Genomic DNA, 20,082 nt, shown 5'->3' with positions numbered 1-20,082 from the left:
TGTGGCTCTATGACTGCTGGGAAGAAAAATGTTTCTGGAATTGCAGCAAGCTGAATTCCCCAGACATACATGCTCTCAAAATGTTCCTGTTTCTACAAAGTGGAAAAGCTTTGATTAATAGGAATAGCACTAGACTTTAAGGTGCACTTTATTTCATTGATGAACTTTGAGGTGTCTCCTGCTGTACTGGTTTTGTAAACTGTAATCGTTAACATCGCTTATTCAGGATTTACAAGCTAGACTAACATTGCCTATTTTTTTCAGGCTGCTACAGGGATAAATAACTGATGTTGAAGAAGCAGATCAGGATCTCTGGGGGAAAAAAAAGAATGGTGTGTGGATTTTACAACTAGCAAAGCATTTTTCTGAGGTGCCTCTAAAAGTAGAGGGAAGGGCGATATGTGGGCTCCATTATATAATATTATTACTATGCCTAATCAGTGAAAGAGCACAAGGGAAAAAGGATATAATGGAAATCAATTCATATCATATAGCACTTAGAAAATTCAAAAATTGAAGTGTTTGCTCAAAACCTCCTGCATAACAGGATTAACTGTCAAGGAAATTAAAAATGGTGTAAGACGAAAAGCTGAAGAGATAATCCAGGATGATCCAGAGGATTTTGCAGATATCTCTGTATTGTTAACAATCTTGTCATTAAATCTAGCAATTTAATGGGCTACATTTTCCATTGGTATAATTAGACGTAGTTCCATGTATGAACCACAGAATCACAGAATCACAGAATTTCTAGGTTGGAAGAGACCTCAAGATCATCGAGTCCAACCTCTGACCTAACGCTAGCAGTCCCCACTAAACCATATCCCTAAGGATATGAACTTAAATATTTTTTTAATTTTTTTTTTAATTTGTTGTGGATCCAAGTGTGATATACTTGCTTTAGTACATCATGTTCTACATTAGTACGCGTGTAGTTAGCTGCGTACCCCTGATGAAGGCAGCATATCTGTGTTGAATAAAAACCCATGGATGTGGTTTATAAACCATTACTTTCAGTATGTCTGAAACAAATACTCAAAACCTTTCTTGGTACTCACAGCATTGTATACCACTGGCTCGTACCTGTAGTTTCATCTCTCTGCTTGGTATCTGGTGTTGTCAAACATTTTGACACCTTCTGCTTCTTTTGTGGACTGAAAGACAACGTAATAGTAAATACAAATGAAATGAGCCAGTTGTCTTCACTACAAAAGAATATTAAAAAAGGGGCTGCAATTGCTCTTGATGGTTATGTTGTCCCTGTTGAATTTGCATGAATAACCTTGTAGAGTGATATGACTGTATGAATGTAGTGAAGACACTTTGGATTTACCTTCATATCATGGGTCACAGTAGGAGCAGCACGTGACAAGAGCTGATTCTTGACTAATTTCTTGTAACATGCTATGCTACAGTTAGTCCAGAGCAGTAGGAATGTGCTACAAAAAGTGAGAGTAACTGTTCCCCTTTCATCTCCTATCTTTTCCTTGTTTTCTTATTCCCTTCCACTACCAGTGCTTTCTTGAAGCAAATTCAGTGTGCTACCCTTACCATCTCTCTTTGAAGTTTCTTGCTCCAATCAATCTCATCTTCCTATGAATAATACCCACTTTCTTTTCTAAAATATTAATTTTTTGCTTCACTTTGGGCTTGTCTTGCTTCAGACAGTTCTCTTTACAAGTCAGAACACGTCTCTTCCTCTGAATATGAAACGTAGAGATCAACTCAATGTTTTATAATGTCCTAATTACTATACTCACAGGTTACTGGGATATGACAGTGTGCCAGAGGGTCAATGAACCTTTTAAGTAAAATGAGGAGATGCATCTTCATGGGACCTAATTAGAAGGTGAAGTTAATAAAGACAGGGAAAAAAAAGCCACTAAAAAAATCAGATATCTTTGAAAGCTGACACAGAAAGTCATCTGCTGGGATCTTTCTGAGTACTTTTAAAGTACTGATCTGAGCTTTTTTAAGAGCAGCTAGCATAGGTCTTTGTGAGAGCCTTTTGATGAGAGCTGGGAGTTCCCTACTGGCACTTTCCTGGGGAAACTTAGGATCTGTGGTCATACATCCTTGTGATAAACCCCAGCAGAAGAGACAGGAGGAGCCAAGGGAACAGTAAGAAGCTTGACTGGCTGATTGCATGGTGTTGGTAGGCTAGGCAAAGGCTGGGTAACAAGCGGAAAATTTGTTGACTCCTCCTCTATAAATGCTATCTGGAAACTGTGTGCTAGAGGACAGCATCCTACATATTGACATGCCTGTGCTGGAGATCTGGAATTCAGGGTACAGTGAAACTGTTTTAGGACTTGTTATCAACACAGCATGGAAGTAAATACAACTTCTAGGGCAAATAAACCCAGAAGATTTCTGTTGGAGAGAGCATGAAAGTTCTTAGACCACAGGTTTTTACTGATGCCATATACAGTGGGACTCCTACATTTTGATGTTGGCTTTCTGTTGGGATTTTGAAACCTTATTTTGAAGTAACAGGAAAACCGATTGCTCCAAGATCAAGTATTTCTGAATTTATGTTATTACAGTAGTGTTTTTAAAAGTTGTACATGGAATAAAAATACAGGTTGTCCTCCCCCATGCAGCCTTCAGCAGAAAAATGCACGATGAATTCAGAGTTTGTTGACACCACTGAATTGTATTTGAAAAAGAAATTGCTCTGTACAAATTTCCTTCAGTATTAGTGATTCAGCACTAAGAATAGAAATCTATTATTCCCGTTATTCTGTGTTCATGTTCCTCATTGGATTTTATGTAAGCTGGTCCCCATGTGTGTGTGTAGAAACCTACTGAATTCTGTAGGAGTGAACTCAGTAATGGAGTACTTTTTTTTTTTTTTGTCTGTAAATGTAATTTGTTTAAAAGGGCAAGACTGCAGCTTTGACTTTCACCCATAAATCTCATTTCTTACTTTAGATATGTTCATTTTATTCTCAGATTCTTTCATCCTTTCGTCAACAGTGCACAGTTCCTGGATCCTCTCTGGACCCTGAACACAGATAGGATTCTTGTTTAGTATGTAAACATACTACTCCATAGTATTTGGGTGTTTGCTAAGCACAGATACAATCTTGGATATTTATGAAATTATTTGCAAAAGAATTTTCCTGATCTTTTTACTTTGTACTTTTTTTTTTTTTTTTTTTTTTTTTTTTTTTTGTGGGGGGGGTGGGGGGAAGTAGAGGAAGGGGTGAGGAGAGAAAGAAAAGAATAGGAATTAATAAATCTTCTGTAATTTAATTTTCACCTCTAGTTGGCCTAGAAAATACACAGATCAAATCGTGTACTTAGAACTCAAATTCTGAGACGAAAATCTCACCTGCTATATCTTTGTAGACTGTGCACCATAAAAGGATTTACTGGGCAAGTTATGGCACTGTCATTCAGGTTAGGCCAACAAAGTTGTTATCGCTTTGCCTGCTTGGTGCTTTGAAAGCATGGGCACCTTGCTGGGGGGCCACTCTTTGAGGGAAGAGAAGCAAACAAAGACGGGAGAATGCCAGATGGACCTACAGCCTTGAGGCTGTAAACATTGCAAAACTGTGTGCTTGTGGCCAAATCCATTTAGAAAAACACTGCAGCTCACAGGCACAGACACTACCTTAAATCTGGGCATTGCTACAGGTGGTTCACCTGTGCTGCCTCCTGGAAGCAGTGTTTTGTTAACTCCTGTTGGCAAGCAAAGGCAGCAGAGTGGAGTGCCAGGATGAATTTGCATGTTTCTTTGGTATGCCTTGGGGTTTTGATGTGAAACAGCAACTCCTACCAGAACCATGGAGCAGTTTTGAACTTAAGGTGTATATAAATTAAAACACAAATGTCAATGCTAAATTAAAGAGTTTTACTTGTAAGGTGAATATGATATTAAGAATCTTCTAGAGAAATGCTTGGGCAGTCAACCTTGTGTAGTGGGTTTATGTGGCAAGGTTTTGGTAACAGGGGGCCATAGGGGTGGCTTCTGTGAGAAGGATCTAGAAGCTGCCCCATGTTTGGTAAAGGCTCTGTTGACCAGAGCCAAGCCAATAAGTGATGTTGTTTTGCGCCTCTGTGAGAGCATATTTAAGACAGGGAAAAAAATGCTGTGCCACACAGCAGCTGGGAGAATGAGAGGAGTGAGGAACAGCCTTGCAGGCGCCAAGGTCAGTGAAGAAGGAGGGGGAGAGGTGCTCCAGGCACCAGAGCAGAAGTCTCCTGCGGCCTGTGGTGAGGACCATGGTGAAGCAGGATGTCCCCCTGCAGCCCATGGAGTACCACGGTGGAGCAGGGTTCCACGCTGCAGCCCGTGGAGGAGACCACAGTGGAGCAGGTGGACCTGCACCGACGGAGGCTGCCGCCTGTGGAAGACCCCTGCCGGAGCAGATTCCAGGCCGGACCTGTAGCCCGTGGAGAGGAGCCCACGCAGGAGCAGGTGACCTGGCAGGAGCTGCTGCCAGTGGGGGACCCAGGTTGGAGCAGTTTGCTCCTGAGGGATGGACCCCGTTGTATGGACCCATATCTGGAGCAGTTCTGGAAGAGCTGCTGCCTGTGGGAAGCCCACACCGGATCAGTTCATCAAGGACTGTATCCCATGGGTGGGACCCCACAGCATAGGGGACGAGAGTGACCGAGAAGGAGTGGCAGAGAAGAAGCGCTGTAGATTGACCGTAACCCCCATTCCCCCATACCCCTGCGCTGCTCGGGGGGAGGAGGTGGATGAAGGTGGATGGGGGGGGGGAAGGTGCTTTTGGTTTCTTTCCTTTGTTTCTCACTTCTCTAGCTTGTTAGTAATAAGCAATAAATCTTACTATCTCCCTATGCCGAGTCTGTTTTGCCCGTTACAATAATTACTGTGTGATCTTCTCGTCCTTATCTCAACCTTTGAGCCCTTTTCATCATATTTTCTTCCCATTCCTCTTTGAGGAGGGGGAGTGAGAGAGCGGCTGTGGTGGAGCTCAGCTGCCCACTCGAGCAGAACCATGACACCTTGCCAAGTGGATCTAGGGCTGAGAGGTTGCTTTAGGTGAATGACACTGACCTATAATAGCTGCTGATGAGGATGTGCAAGCAGATGATAGGCACTTTAGGCACTTTAGGTTTCTTCTTGGTCCTTTTTTTTTTTTTTTTTTTTTTTTTTTTTTTTTTTTTTGTGAAGGAGTGGGAGAGACTTGGGAAAGTAATATATCTACAAGTCCTGTGCGTGACTGAGTCTTTCTACTGGAGCTGAAGCATTTTGGGCCTACTGTGAGATGACACAGACCAGCAGAGCAGCAAACAGCCAGTAGGAATGACAGTTTCCAGAAAATTAAGATAAATCTAAATCTATAAAATTAGGTCTTTAGCAAGATACTTGAGATACCCATATTTTTGAGAAAGCATTGGGATGAGAACTGAGGAAATGATGTCAGACTTTCAGGAAACTGAGACATTTTCTGTGGTTGTCACATGTGTGTTAATGCCTTGAAAGCAGCCTGTCATCATGGACTGAGAAAAAAAAAAACAAAAAAAAAACAACAAAAACAACAAAAACAACAACAACAACAAAAAACATTCCTATTGAAAAAATCACTTCAGTAAATCTTAAAGGAGGAAGACAATTTTTTTTTCTTATTGCAATGGGTGGGAAAAAAATTGGATTGTTTGAAAAAAAAAAAAAAAAAGAAAGTTTGAACACTATCCTGATGAAGTGAATGGAAGTGACCTGCAGAAGCAAATATGCAACTGAATAACAGAATTAGAACATGGCATAGGATTCCTTCATAAGTGTTCTTGTTGTTTTGTGGATTTGGTTAAATATATATTTTATATTGCTGAAAGATAAGTTATACTGCACAGCAGAGATGTCTGTACTGTTTTATGCTTATCTTTCCCATATTTTTGCTAGGGTTTTACCAGTCTTCTGCACAGCAGTGCTTTTATTGGGCTGGCTTACACAGTTCAAAAGGCTTTGTTTATTGGTCTTTTTATGATGAAGCAAAGGGCCCAGTCTCATTTCTTTGTTTTCCAGTTGCTGGTGTGGTTCCACTGAAATTGCTATTTGAATTAGGTTTGTAAAAAGATTCAGAGCTAAACTTCCAGTTATAGGGTTATAACATGGAATAGTTTGTGTATCTTCAAAAAATTTACTGAATTCACTGAAGCACTGAACTTGACCCCTGAGATAAAAAAGACATTCTAGAAGTTATTTGGGCCATGCGTCTGTGCACCTGCAGCCTCAGCACCAATACTGACTTGATTCCAAAAAAGCCTGTCACTTTGAGCCATCAATGCCCAAGTTATCTGCACCAATACTCTCAGGTATAAGCTTTCCCATACATGAATAATTCCATTTTGCTCATAAAGCAGGGCCAGCTCAATCTTGAAGGTTCTGTGGACAGCGGAGATGGAAGACTGTTTAGCAAACAGCAAATGCCAACCCATGTCTGTGCTGAACTCATTGGAAACTCCAGTTACCTGAATATTTAATGCTTAACTTTAATGAAATGGTGGTGTCTGTCACTGCAATGTCTGAGCAGCTCCCAAGGCATAATGGGTGTGGGGAAGGGAAGCTACCATGTCTTTTCTGGTAGGAAAGGATGATAAGAAATGAGCTAGTCCTTTAACAAGCATGATTTCCTTTCTATCAAGGAAATTCATAGGCAGATTACCCTGAGGGCCAAACCAGTGTTTCAACAGAAAGGCCAGGGTTATTGCTATTACACAGTCATAGGAATGAAATGAAATCTAAAAGCTTTCTAAATCATGAAGGTCATACCAAACATAGATAACCTAAACCCTGAAGATTCATTCTAGGCAAAGTGTTTTATTTTGCTCTGAACTTCTGCTTTTCCATATTGCAGACAAGTTATCTGTCCTTAAGTCAAATGGTCCTAACAATGTCTAGGCTGATGGTTTGAAATCAAAATCAATTCCACTGGTTAATTTTCATTCCATCAGTTACAGTTCTTTCATAAGTGCACTAATGAAGTTACTCTGATTAGAAATATATGGATATTGCATCCCCGGGAGTTCCAAAGGACCAGATCTTTCCATCCCCTTAGTCATATGAGTAGCTCCTTTAAATTTCTTTGCTAAGGTTACTCAAGACGGTTTTACTGAAATGAGCCATCTATTTCAAGCTAGAGGCAAATTAGTGCCAAATTATGTGCTTTCTCTGTGCTTAGGCTGATGGATAATATTTTAAAATATCATTTTGAAAAGACTTTAATTGTCACAACAAATCTTTTTTTGGTAAACAGAATCTTCACATTTCTTTTAGTGCTTTATTTTCAGGCAATGCATGCTATTGAAATGCATGAGAGGAAATTAAATGCCTGTGATTTAGTAAAATGTTCACTTAAGAAACCAGTGGTTTTGCTATTAGCATTTTGTAACAATTCAAATGTCTCTGCTTTGCAATCAAGGCAGTATATGCTTGTTCCATACACCTGGATTTTTATTAAGTTTAATGCATCCTTTTCTCCCTTTTGATATTGGCTCAATGCTTGGATAATTTCAATGTATTTATTTATTGATTTATTTTGTATAGGTTCTCCAATCTCCAGCCAAGGGGAGAACATTACTATGTTGTAACATGCAGGCTTAGGACATTCTTTTGATGGCCAATAGCTAGCGCAAAGTTTTGCAGGGAGTAGGACAAGGAGAGTGAAAATGTGTGACATGAGAGAAAATCAGGAGAAAAGCTGTTCATTCAGGGAAATAGGATGTTTCCCTGTAGTTTTTTGTTTTGGCTAGAAAATCAAATCAGCATAAAAAAAAAAACCTCCAAAGACACTCAAATTCTGTTGGTTCAGAAAGCTTCATCTTTACACCTGCAATTGGAAATAATTATGTGAATCCTTTCACTGGCCTCAGTTACACATCTGCAGTCCCTGGGAGCCTCTCCCTGTGCTTGGGCCACAGTTGTGAACCACACTGCTCCTCAGATAGACCACAGTGACCCCCACACCGTGTGTCCAGAATTGTCCTCTCTTGGGGAAACAGGACGCACGGGAGTCTTGAGGGATGACAGTTCCCATAAGCTGAACTGAAGATTTACTAGCAGACTGGATAATGTCAGCTTGGTCCGAGTCTGTACCTTGGATTTTTTCCCAGTGGAAAATTCTCCTTTATCTCTATGTTTTTCCAAAGGCAAAACAACAAGCAAAATAATAATTATTGAGCAATCTTCATATTATGCTATGAATAAGCATAGTTACAAAAACCAATTGGCCTTGGTTATCACCACTAGAGTTTATGGAAGCTGAACCACAGAATTATGTGACTTGGCCAAGATCATATAAAAAGCCAACAGGTCAACCACTGAGCTCACACATCTTGAGTCTTACCTGCACAAACTGTGGTATAAAAGCTGGAATCCACTTGATAACTACATCCAGCAAGCTGTACAAACAAAGTCTGGTCTTTTCTTCCTTTCTATCCCATGAATTTAATATTATTTTCAATTGTACAGTCTCTATTTTGAGGTTGAGAAAGGAAAAAGTCCTGAAGAAGACAAGAAAAAAATGTATTTTTTAATTTTTTCTTTGTCTTTTTCTTTTCCTTTTTTTTTTTTTTTTTTTTTTTTTCTTTCCTTTTACTTTGTTCTTCAGATGCAGACATACTATGGAATATTTACAGTCCATTTATTAGCAAAGGTTAACCCTCATCTCTGCTAATATATTCAGTGAAGACATGTTTATATCTTTTCTGCAAGGAGATTTTATAATGGACAGAGGATAATGTTAAACTTTCTAGATGCCAATGATTATTTCCAATGGTAATTTACTACACTGGCTCGATTTTGTGTTTCACTAAGTCTCACTACAGCTGTGCCAGGCTGTATATGGCAGTTCTGGAAAATCAAAAGGCTCAGCAGGGATTTCAGTGCTCCCAGCCTAATGTTCTTTGTTAACAAAAAGTAAAAGCAAAGAGAGCAATCAGGGATGAGGTTGGAAAGCAGCATGAAGTGCAACAGGGGATACCTTCAGTGGGGATGATTTGGGTTGTTTGCTGCTCACGGCAGAGTAAGACCTCTGGAAGTCCTGCTGCTGCCCGTATTTCCCTTGTGTGCCAGCACAGAGGGCTGTCAGGCAAAGCTGGTGGCACACAGGGGAGGAGGAGGAGAGGAAAGTTCCTTTGGCTAAGTCTACACAGGGGCAGCTGGGATCATCTGTTAAGGCCAGATCTTAAAAGTGATGGATGTGCCTGGAAGTAAAGCTTGCTCCTAAATTATAGATGTCTAGTGAAGAAGATGTCCTAAAATAAATGCCCAAGTTTAAGCAAGGGGATGGCTGGATGGTTTCTGAAGGCCAGCGGAGAACAAACCTGGCTGCCTGTATTTTAAGCACCTGCATCAAGTCCCTGGATCCCCCCTACATGGACTGATAATACTGTTCTCTTTGAGCTTTAAACCACCTTGAATGGAAAACAGGCAAAGCTGAAGGAGGCAGAAATGATAAATCCTCCCCTTCTTCTGTAATGGCCTTATACAAGTACTAACCCAGGAGGAGAGAGTCCTGGACCAGCTGCCTGTTCCCAGGATAGTTTGCAGCCCACAGTGACTATTTAGCACATGGCCAGTTTAAGGGCCAGGTGCAAGCTTCTGTCTCTCAGGAATGTATCCAGCCATTACACTGTTAACTGTCCTCCCTCCTTAATGTGTAATGTGCATTTGTGTAGCTCTGTGCTAACTGGGGTCCTGAACAGCAGACCCTCCCCTGCTGCTACAGGCAGAAACACATTTCTTGGAATACAGCAAGAAAATACATCATGGAAACCCAGGAGAAACCCTAGAGGTTGAGAAGCCAATACAATACTTGCACTGGCACATCCTGCCAGTCCTGCACATAGTGGTGCATCCTCTGCGCACTGCATCTTGTCCTTGTGTGCCAAGTGCACATTTCACCCTGCAGAGTCCCTGTGAAAAAAAACAACATGAAAGGTGGCTGAGCAGAGAGCATTCATTAACTAGGGCTGACTCCCACAGGTGTTGAGAGTTTTAAGCATTTCAGGCTGAACCACAAAAAATTCAATTTTGTGCATTCTTTACATTTAAAATGTTCTTGTGATAACCATGGCAACAATTACAGCTAAAAACAAAAGAAAACAACAACAACAAAAAACCCTACTGTAGTGTAGTGGAGAAAATGCACACTTATTTTAAATTAATGGATGGAAACTGGAATGGAAAAATGTGGTTAAAAGAGCCTAAAGCAAATAAGTATTACTGCTCATGATCATTCTGGTGCTTAATAGAATCTTCTTTCTTCATTGCCTTTATTTATAACTACATGCTTTTGTACTTTCCAGCTAATTTTCTGCTAATATGTCACAAATGCTGGAATCATTTTTTGAATCTGCTTCCTTTAACTCAAAAAATCCAGATATAGTCTAATAAAAAGTCCAATTTCTAGACTGATTTATGCACAAGAGCCCAGGCTCTGAAAGCTCCAGAAAAAGACCTATATAATTGCACATGGATTTCAGGGGGTAAAGGGAGCAGTATGATATCCACATATCCTTCAGGAGGTAGTCCAAGAAAAAAAAAAAAAAAAAAAAAAAAAGGTTGAAAAAGAAAAAAAAAAAAGCTAAAGAGGTTGTAAGTAGATTTATGCTTTAATGGAGGAGGTTTTAAAGGTATCTAGACATCTGCCAGTGTAGGCGCACACTGAGGAGTGTGTATCAAAACAGCTAAGTGGGCTTAAGTGCCTAACTTGTATAATTTCTGTGAAAGTTAAGCATGTACCGTATTGAGCCACATTAACAAATCTCCCTAGCCAACTATCTGTGCCATGAGATGTCTAATGTGCCAGTGTACTTAGAGTCTCAACCTTAAATATTGCTTTCATGCATGAAAAACAAAAAAAAACATTTGAATGTGGTTGCAAACACCAGCCATACTGCATTTAGAATGGAAATGATAGATAAAATTAGGTGCAAAACTACAGCATTGTCACTGCAATGAAAATATAGCTGTAGGTGTAAACTATCATTTAGGATTATCTGGGCAGCGATGATTCGCAAGAAATCCATGCCAGTGACTATGGAGTGGTGAGGGATAAGTCTAGTTGTTCTGGCAAGGCCCCACAAATACTGTTCTGCAGGAAGGAGCTTTTAACCCTGGCAACTCTTTTGAACACTGTTGGCTGAGGGGAAATCAGAGCCAATGCTTGGCGGGGAGATCGCAATTTGTACATCTCTGAGTCCCCTAAGACACTGGCAAAGGCTGAAGGGAAGGCAAAAATGAGAAGCAGAAGAGATGAACTGCAATGCTTCACCAGCAGGCTATTGTCTTTAAAATATTCATGGTTTTGTTTCATTAAAATTTTCCTACTTCTAATTAGAATTGGATGGGCAACTTCTGTGAGAATGATTTTGGTATAAATAGCTGTTTCTCCATCAGCATGCTACCACATGGGAGTTGCATAAGTCTCCATCCTCCCCTGTGGTCTGGGCTCGCCAGAATAGACAATCAGATCATTTGGTTTCTGAATAGAGAAGAGAAATACAGTCCTGGGCTGAAGTGACCTTAAACTAGTGTTTGAAGAATATTCAATAAACCAGAATGATTTATTCTTTATTCTTTATTCTTTATTCTTTATTCTTTATTCTTTATTCTTTATTCTTTATTCTTTATTCTTTATTCTTTATTCTTTATTCTTTTTCTTTTTTTTTTTTTTTAACTTGGAAAATACTTTTTTTTTTTTTTTTTCTCAGTATTTCTGTTCAACAGTTACCAAAGAAACTCTTTTCGCTACAGTTTTAAAGAAAAACACATATTTAAATATCCCAGATGATGGTGATTTTGATATTAGAAACTCACAGAAAAAAGGATCTCTTCCCTGATGAGGCTGTGTATTGGAAGTGTCTCCTGTTCTACCAGCACTTCTGGCCTTCTGCAGAAAGGAAGAGTTCTTAGAGAGCTGCTCAGTGTCCCCAGCTGGGAACACGTCACTGTGGGCTCATCCACAAGAATATTTCGTTTACTTTTTCTGTAAATACAACCTACAAATTTTGTTCCTGGAGGGCTGCAGGAGGAAACTGTTTTGAACTCTTGTGATTTTCAGTTGACAAATCTCATAAAATTTAAGGGCACATGAAGTGTACCATTAATCCAGACATTGGAGTTAGAATATGGGTTGCTGAAGAATCACGCTTTGATTTTTAGTTAAACTTCAGATTTCCCAAAAATCTTTGAAAGGAACTATTCTAGATAAACTCATCTGACCAAAACTTACCTACAATGCCTATATTCAAATTCAGGATACTTGCATCTAGAAACATGGGATATAGGTAGAATTTTTTAAAAGATTTTTTTGTTTTTTCAGATAATGAATAGACTCACGAAAATTACAAACTACCTTTGTAAATTATTAGTAGAAAAGAGGATAAAATAATGTATTTCCTAGAAGTTGTTTGATTCCATTGACCATTGTATCTTCCTTTCCATTTGTCAGTGATTATGAAAATTGAGTTGAAACTGCAAAACTGTTTCATGAGGAGTGAGATGGAAGCAAAGGCAACAAAGGGAATTTGAAATAGCCCCTCCTTTATATCCATCTCTCTGCAGCACAATTACATTTCAGTAATTTTGTTTAGCATGTTTTTATATATGGCTCATTTGGGGCCTGCTGAATAATTGCATGGGAAATACTGTGCTGTTACTGGAAGAAGTTTCTTGCAATTACAAACAGCAGGAAAACATAGTTATTAAAAACTGAGAAAATATTGGTATTTTTACGGCAAAATAACTACTAGCTATTATTAGCACTGCTTAGAAATCATTTAATTTATTTTACTTTCAATTAGGGTTGTGCATACAAAAAGTTTGCTTTGGGTTTTGCTGCTAGCTGAAAGAAAGAAATACAGCACTTCAACACAGTATTTATGGAAAAAACATCACGTATTACTGTTGGAGCTAGTAAAACTGCCTGTGGCTAATGTTGCTTAATATTTGCCATTAGCGCTGTTTTCAGTGGTTTATCGCTGCACAGAATTGCTCAAGCTGAAATTTGCCACACTCACTTCTGCCTTAGGTAGGATTTTTTGAAATATTTCAGCAATAATTCCTTAGCTGTTTCCAAAAAAAAACAAATTTAGAAAGAATAAGTAATGTTTAAGCAGTTCCAACTTGTTTTGGGCAGTGTGCTGAAGACAAACAAAGGGCTAACATTTGAGCTGTGATGCCTCTAGGGAAATGTTGCTTATTATCCTCTGCCAGAAGGGTGTAATGTAACACATCTGTCTCACTACAAGACACATCTGGATCTATATGGTCTGGTAAGGATAGAGGTGGATCTTGGCAGGCCCAAGTGAACCTTGGCAGGATCAAATGAACAGAGCATGTGGACCCAGCTGCCACTGGGAATGTAAATTTGGTTGTGTAGAGGGGGTCTGGTAGAAGAAGCAAAGGAAAGTCGGGGCAACCTTCCTTTCCTCCCCCATACACAGCGGCAGAGCAGCAGGGACCTGTTTCTCTTTTGCGCGTAACCAAGGGAGCCAACAGAATGGATTCCTGGCCAAGGTGCCAAATGGTGGTTTTGGGTTCTCCTGACTGCTCAGGATCTTGGTTAGTAACAGAAAATTGCTTTAACAGGTCAACCAGAGAAAATAAAAATGCTGTGGTTATCCTCAGCACAGTGATTTCAGCTTCTCCATAAATACAAGCACTCAGTCCCAGAGACAGTCACTGGCTTCTCAGGGTTCGTGCCACAGCTCTTCATGCCAGGATGCCCATCACTTGGAGTGAGTCACCAGCCCTGGCAATCATTGCTATTCAGACCCATTCGCTGGCATCCTCTTTGAAAACTGCTGCTACACATTCACTTGTCATTCCTGGCAAGCCTCCCCTCTCAGCGAGAAGCTGTTTTTGACCTCTTTCAGCTCCTGGCGCACAGCCTGTGCAGATGACACAGAGGTTTGAGGTCAGAGCCTCCCGGCTTCTGCTCCTACCTGTGGACCATTCCTTGAACTAAATCCCAGGATTCTTATGGTGGAGGCATTGCTCGTTCCTCTTCTCTGACCATTTGACATAGCCAGAGGTAGGCTGTGGTGGGCCAAAATCTGGATAAATTTTCACTCTGAAAAATGAGCATGTTCTTCTGTGTCTTGGCTCTACCCACAGCTTTTGCAGGCTGCACAAAGCCAAAATGTCACAGGGGATTGTGTGCAGCAGTCAGGCAATTAAGGCAATGAGGTGCTGAGGGAGGATCCAGAGAAAGTCCTTCCACTGCTTGGTGAAATTTTCAGCTTTGTATCTGACTCAGAAGTAGCAGAGGGTTCCTACTTTTTTTCACTATGGAAGAAGCTGCAGACAGCCGACGACATGGTTAGAGATACGACCTGATGCCATTGTTACCCAATTAGGCCTGCTAACTTTCAGAATAAATTTGTCAAGGCTGTATTTATGCCAGAATTGTTTATAACCTCTCCATCATGCAGGAAAAAACAAACAAACAAACAAACAAACAAAAAAAAAAAAAAAAAAAAAAAAAAAAACAGAGAGAGAGAAAATTCAGAGTCTTCTAGTGAATAGCTGTGTAAATCACTGGTAAGGTATGAGCTGTTTCTCTTGTCCAGTAGTTTATCCACCTGTATGTAACAATCATGATCAGTTAGTCTTGTTGGACCAAGAGCCATACTAATTGCTAATTAAAGTTCCTCTTCATGTGACGCCTTGGGACTTTGTGTTATTTCACCTAGTTATTTCCATAAAAAATGTTTTGTTCCTTTGCAGCACAGACAAGTAATGTTCTTACAGAGTCTAATAACTAATTCACGTGTCTTTAATCATCTCTCTTTTTGAATTTATCTAATTACTTTGAGCAAAAGATTGATCATATTACCTCTCTTCAGAGTTCACGCTATTTCTACAATTAAAGATGATATTTCTGCAATTAAAACTGACTTTAAAGTGTGGCCCAGTGTGATTGCTGTTTTATTATTCTTATTTCCCTCTCTAAATAATTTTCTTGATGTGAAAAGAAGACCTGTGCACAAAACTAACAGTGATTTTATTATTACCTTACTTGTGCTTCCTTGTAGTAAAAAGCTCAGTTTGTATTGTTACCTGCTTTCTACCCCATCCATTACTCTCAGATAATTTCAAAGCTATTTGTAAAAACATCCATTTGTAAAAAAAAAGGTCGGTTTTGCTTAAAGCAAGAGGTCCACATTCAAAAGGTATCTTAAGCTGATGTAAGCTGAAGCCTGGTAGACAAGCTCTGATGAAACTTTCTCCAGCTGTTTAGGGTGTTACTGATCTCCTGGTCTGCTCTGAGGCAGACAGGACCTGTCAGAAGTTATTATTCCTCTTTTTGGCCTCAACAAGGCCAAGTGCCGGGTCCTGAACCTGGGGCGCAATAACCCCAAGCAGAGCTACAGGCTGGGAGATGAGTGGTTGGAGAGCTGCCAGGCAGAGAAGGACCTGGGAGTGATGGTGGATAGTCAGCTGAATATGAGCCAGCAGTGTGCTCAGGTGGCCAAGAAGGCCAACGGCATCCTGGCTTGTATCAGGAACAGCGTGACCAGCAGGGCTAGGGAGGTGATCGTCCCCCTGTACTCAGCTCTGGTGATGCCGCACCTCGAGTACTGTGTTCAGTTTTGGGCCCCTCGCTACAAGAAGGACATCGAGGTGCTTGAGCGGGTGCAGAGAAGGGCGACAAAGCTGGTGAGGGGCCTGGAGAACAAGTCCTTTGAGGAGCGGCTGAGGGAGCTGGGCTTGTTCAGCCTGGAGAAAAGGAGGCTCAGGGGCGACCTTATCGCTCTCTATAGGTACCTCAAGGGAGGCTGTAGCGAGGTGGGGGTTGGTCTGTTCTCCCACGTGCCTGGTGACAGGACAAGGGGGAATGGGCTTAAGTTGCGCCAGGGGAGTTTTAGGTTAGATGTTAGGAAGAACTTCTTTACTGAAAGGGTTGTGAGGCATTGGAACAGGCTGCCCAGGGAAGTGGTGGAGTCACCATCCCTGGAAGTCTTCAAAAGACATTTAGATGTAGAGCTTAGGGATATGGTTTAGTGGGGACTGTTAGCATTAGGTCAGAGGTTGGACTCGATGATCTTGAGGTCTCTTCCAACCTAGAAATTCTGTGATTCTGTGATTTTAGTAGCTTCAGAGGGAACATGCTTTCTGCACTTCACCTGCTTTCACCCACAGCCCACCACAAAGGCATGCTGTAGATGCAGATCTCTTGGCTGAGGACCTTTCATCATACTGAGGAAGTATGATGAAAGGTGAGGTGCCAAGCTTCATGTGACACAGGCAGGTCCGTGACCTCCCATAGCATCTTCAGTTTTCTCAGGTAGTCTCTCCAGAGATGTGTATCTCATGAAGTCTGACTGAAGACTAGGCTTCTCTACCTTGCCAAGGCTTTGACCAACAACCACTGTTAGCAACTTCAAGTACAACAGCTAATGTCAAGTGACATCCCCTGGGTCTGCTGTGACCTGACTGAGAGCCTGACTGAAAGTGAGTGCCCCTTTCTCTTGGTCTGGCACTGAGCTGCAGGAAGTGACACTCTGATGGCACCTCTCTGTGTAACCTTGGAGAACATTTGGACTGACATGGCTGAAATCCACTTGAGTTTCTAGCTGATGGGAACACTTAAATGTCCCCACAGGGTGGATGTAGTGGAAAAGAGTTTTTTTAATACCTTTAGTACTGAAGGTCAATCCCCTCTGGCCCCACAGCTGGTTGGAAAACAACAGGAGGATTTAGAAAACCAGCTTATGTGTGGGGATTGCCTTCTAGTGTCCCACATGGAAGATGTATAACTCTTTCTGGAAACAAAGTTTTAGAATGGTTAGTTCATTTCACAGTTACCTTTATCATTCCTCCAGCATTTCACAAATCCCTCAAACAATTTTTTTTTTTTTGCAACTGCTTCTTCCGTTACGTAGATAAAATAGTTTGCTTGCTAATCATATGCCAGTTCAAATTACTTCTATTTGGTACAATTTAATATTAGCATGCTTTGATAATTACTAGAATTTAATTTATTTATTTTAATCTGTATCTGCATGTTCCACAGGTGATAATCAGTGGTCTTTTTCTTTCTCTGTCCCACGGGAGACAGTGACCTTATCATTTCGTTCCTAGCTAAAATCCTGCTCTGTTCCCCAGGTGCCAATTGCATTTCCTTTCAGATTTGTTTAATTGATTGATGGAATTAAACTCAACACAGAGCAATTGTTCTCTACTGTTATATAGCAACTGGGTTGCTGCTTCTATTTCAGACCTGAAGAGGAGCCAGTGTTCCCAAAAGAAGGGCTGTTGTGCCAGAAGCCTGTCTGCTTTTCCCAAGGAACAGTTTTGCTTCTTCTGTAGAAGCCTTGCTTCACATACACCTTCAGGCTTCTGGAACTACAACACTACAACTCTAGAGTCCCTATCATTCTAGGTAGTATCTACCTCATATTCATTCATATTAAAAACAAAACAAAACAAAACAAAAAAACACACTTTTTTAGGTTTGCAGCTTCTGGATGTTAGCCAAAGTTGCCTGTGTCCCATCAGTATGCTATAGCATTATGTACAAGCTTCAAAATGGATTAATATATAAAGTCAACACACATTATTATATTATGTTAAGTTCATAGCATTGGTCTAATCATTAAAAATATGGTAACAGTTTAATATTTAAACAGCTGTGTCTATCTAATGTTTTAAAACCACTCTGCCTCCAGAAAGTGAGATAGGATTTTACTGAGTGTTTTTGCAGGAGCTTTTTTTCAGATTCACCCACTAGTGTAGCATGCCCTTTAGAGCTAGGGAATTTTTTCTTGTACCACTGTAGCTGAACTGAAGATAATATTGGGATAACACTCAATAATAAACACGAGTTTTATAAAGTCATGTTATTTCACTTTGTTGCATGAAAATGCAGTTCCCATTATAAGCTCACAGATATTTGCAGTATCTGAATCATAGAGGGAGGTATTGCCTTGGGAATCTCAATAATCCAGATGCAGAAAGAAATTAGAATATTTAAGGAAATAAGGAGAAAAATGTCTGGCATTCCAGTATTGCTTGTTATGCACAGGATTCAAACCTTTATGTCTATTACAAACCCATTAGTGTCTAGAAGGGAGACAACCTCTACTGCACCCCCCTCTAGATAAATGGGTGGTTTCTAACACAGTATACATCCTCCAAGGACAGAATCAGACTGTTGTAGTGTCTTAATTTTATGACTGTGGTAGTTTAACACACATGGACAGCCATCACTCCACTCTCTGACTCCCCCTACTCAACAGAACAGGGGGAAAAAATATGATGAAAAAAGCTCATGGGTTGAGATAAGGACAGGGAGATTACTCACCAGTTGCTGTCACAGGCAAAACAGATTCAGCATAAGGGAGATTCATGTAATTTATTGCCTATTACTAACAGACTAGAGCAGTAAGAACTAAAAGCAAACTAAAACCACCTTTTCCTCATCTGCCCCCTTCTACTTCTTCCCTTGAAGTGGCGCAGGGAAATGGGGATTGTGGTCAGTCCATAACACTTTGTCATCTGCTGTTCCTTCATGGTCACTCTCTTCCCCAGCTCCAGCATGAGGTCCCTCCTATGGGATGCAGTTACAGTATCATAGAATATCCTCAGTTGGCAGGGACCCACAAGGATCATCAAGTCCAACTCCTGGCACCACAAAGGACTGCCTAGAAATCAGACCCTATGTCTGAGAGTGCTGTCCAAACACTTCTTGAACTCCAGCAGGCTCGATTCCCTGGGAAGCCTGTCCCAGTGCCTGACCACCCTCTGGGTGCAGACCCTTTCCCTAACCCCCAGGCTGACCCTCCCTGTCCCAGCTCCATGCCATTCCCTCGGGTCCTGTCGCTGTCCCCGGCAAGCAGAGCTCAGCGCCTGCCCCTCCGCTCCCCTCCTGAGGGAGCTGCAGGCTGCAATGAGGCCTCCCCTCAGCCTGCTCTGCTCTGGGCTGAACAACGTGGAGATCTGCTCCATGTGGGACCTATGAGCTGCAGAGGAACAGCCTGCTCCACCAGGGGCCTCTCCACAGGCTGCGGGGGAACTGCTGCTGTGTGCCTGGAGCACCTCCTGCCCTTCTGCACTGACCTTGGGGTCTGCAGGGCTGCTTCTCACTCTTCTGTCCCAGCTGCTGTCACACAGCAGTTTTTACCTCTTTCTTAACTCTGGTCTCTCTGAGGCCCACCCAGTGTCACTCCCTGGCTTGGCTCTGGCCAGCAGTGGGTCCCTTTTGGAGCCATCTGGAGTTGGCCCTTATCTGACATGGGGCAGCTGATGGGCATTGTTCACAGAGGCCACCACTGCAGCCCACCCAACCCACCCAACAAACCTTACCACATAAGCCCAATGCAATAATTTGAGGGGGTTATATTTCAGTTTGAAAAAAAAAAAAAAAAAGGCAAATATTTATGGGCACACTCAAGAATGGAGAGGAAATAATTCCAGAAAAATAGTAAAAGCTCAGACACCTCAGTAAATTAAGGTTGGAAACCTCTTTCAGTTGGCACAGACTTCAGAATTATAGATTAAAGCCAAATATAGCTATTGGTTACACTATTTGACTTTTCACTAATGTATGTCTGTCTTTAAATGCTAAAGTCAAAAGTAAAGCTGGCCATACTTGTCTTTCACTTACTTTCCTTGAAGGGTTAAAAAGAATTCAGATTTCCACATTGGTGCTGTTTTAAAAGAAATGGCATCTGTCTTAATTGAAAAAATGTGCCTATGTCCTTTAAGAACCCTTCTAATTATAGATGTTGAGGTGTCCTTGAGCTCTGAAGCAAACACTGTTATCTAGGTAATATATTGTACATTATGGATGATTGTTTTACCTTTCCATCCAAAAGTACATTTTCAGCTTTTGGTCACAGGTTAACTTTAATTACATTATCTCTTCTAGAGATGAAGTCTGTATAAATACATAAAAAGACAGACGTAATTCACTTACAAGTACACATGCGATGGCTTTCCACCTTTTAAAAGTGACTTTTTACAAGCAATGGGTTTTTATTTCCCAATATTGAACACTGACTTCACGAGAACCCTTTGATCACAGTGATGGAGTTGCTGTTTTGTAGTTGTTGAACTGGCTATGTGAAGGTCTTGCCTGAAGAGGTCTTAGCTAC

The 20,082-nt window shown here is 40.9% G+C and overlaps 1 long non-coding RNA gene across 2 annotated transcripts in view; it reads left to right on the top strand.

Annotated features, from left to right (window-relative positions):
• Window positions 1–20,082, top strand: part of LOC311421020 — a 73,394-nt gene that overhangs the window by 22,641 nt on the left and 30,671 nt on the right. The window lies entirely within an intron of this gene.

This window comes from Aythya ferina, assembly GCF_964211825.1.
Source record: "Aythya ferina genome assembly, chromosome: 1".
In the NCBI taxonomy this organism is placed as follows: Eukaryota; Metazoa; Chordata; class Aves; order Anseriformes; family Anatidae; genus Aythya; species Aythya ferina.
Note: the sequence above shows the minus strand (reverse complement) of the source record. Positions and strands in the feature narration are given on the sequence as shown.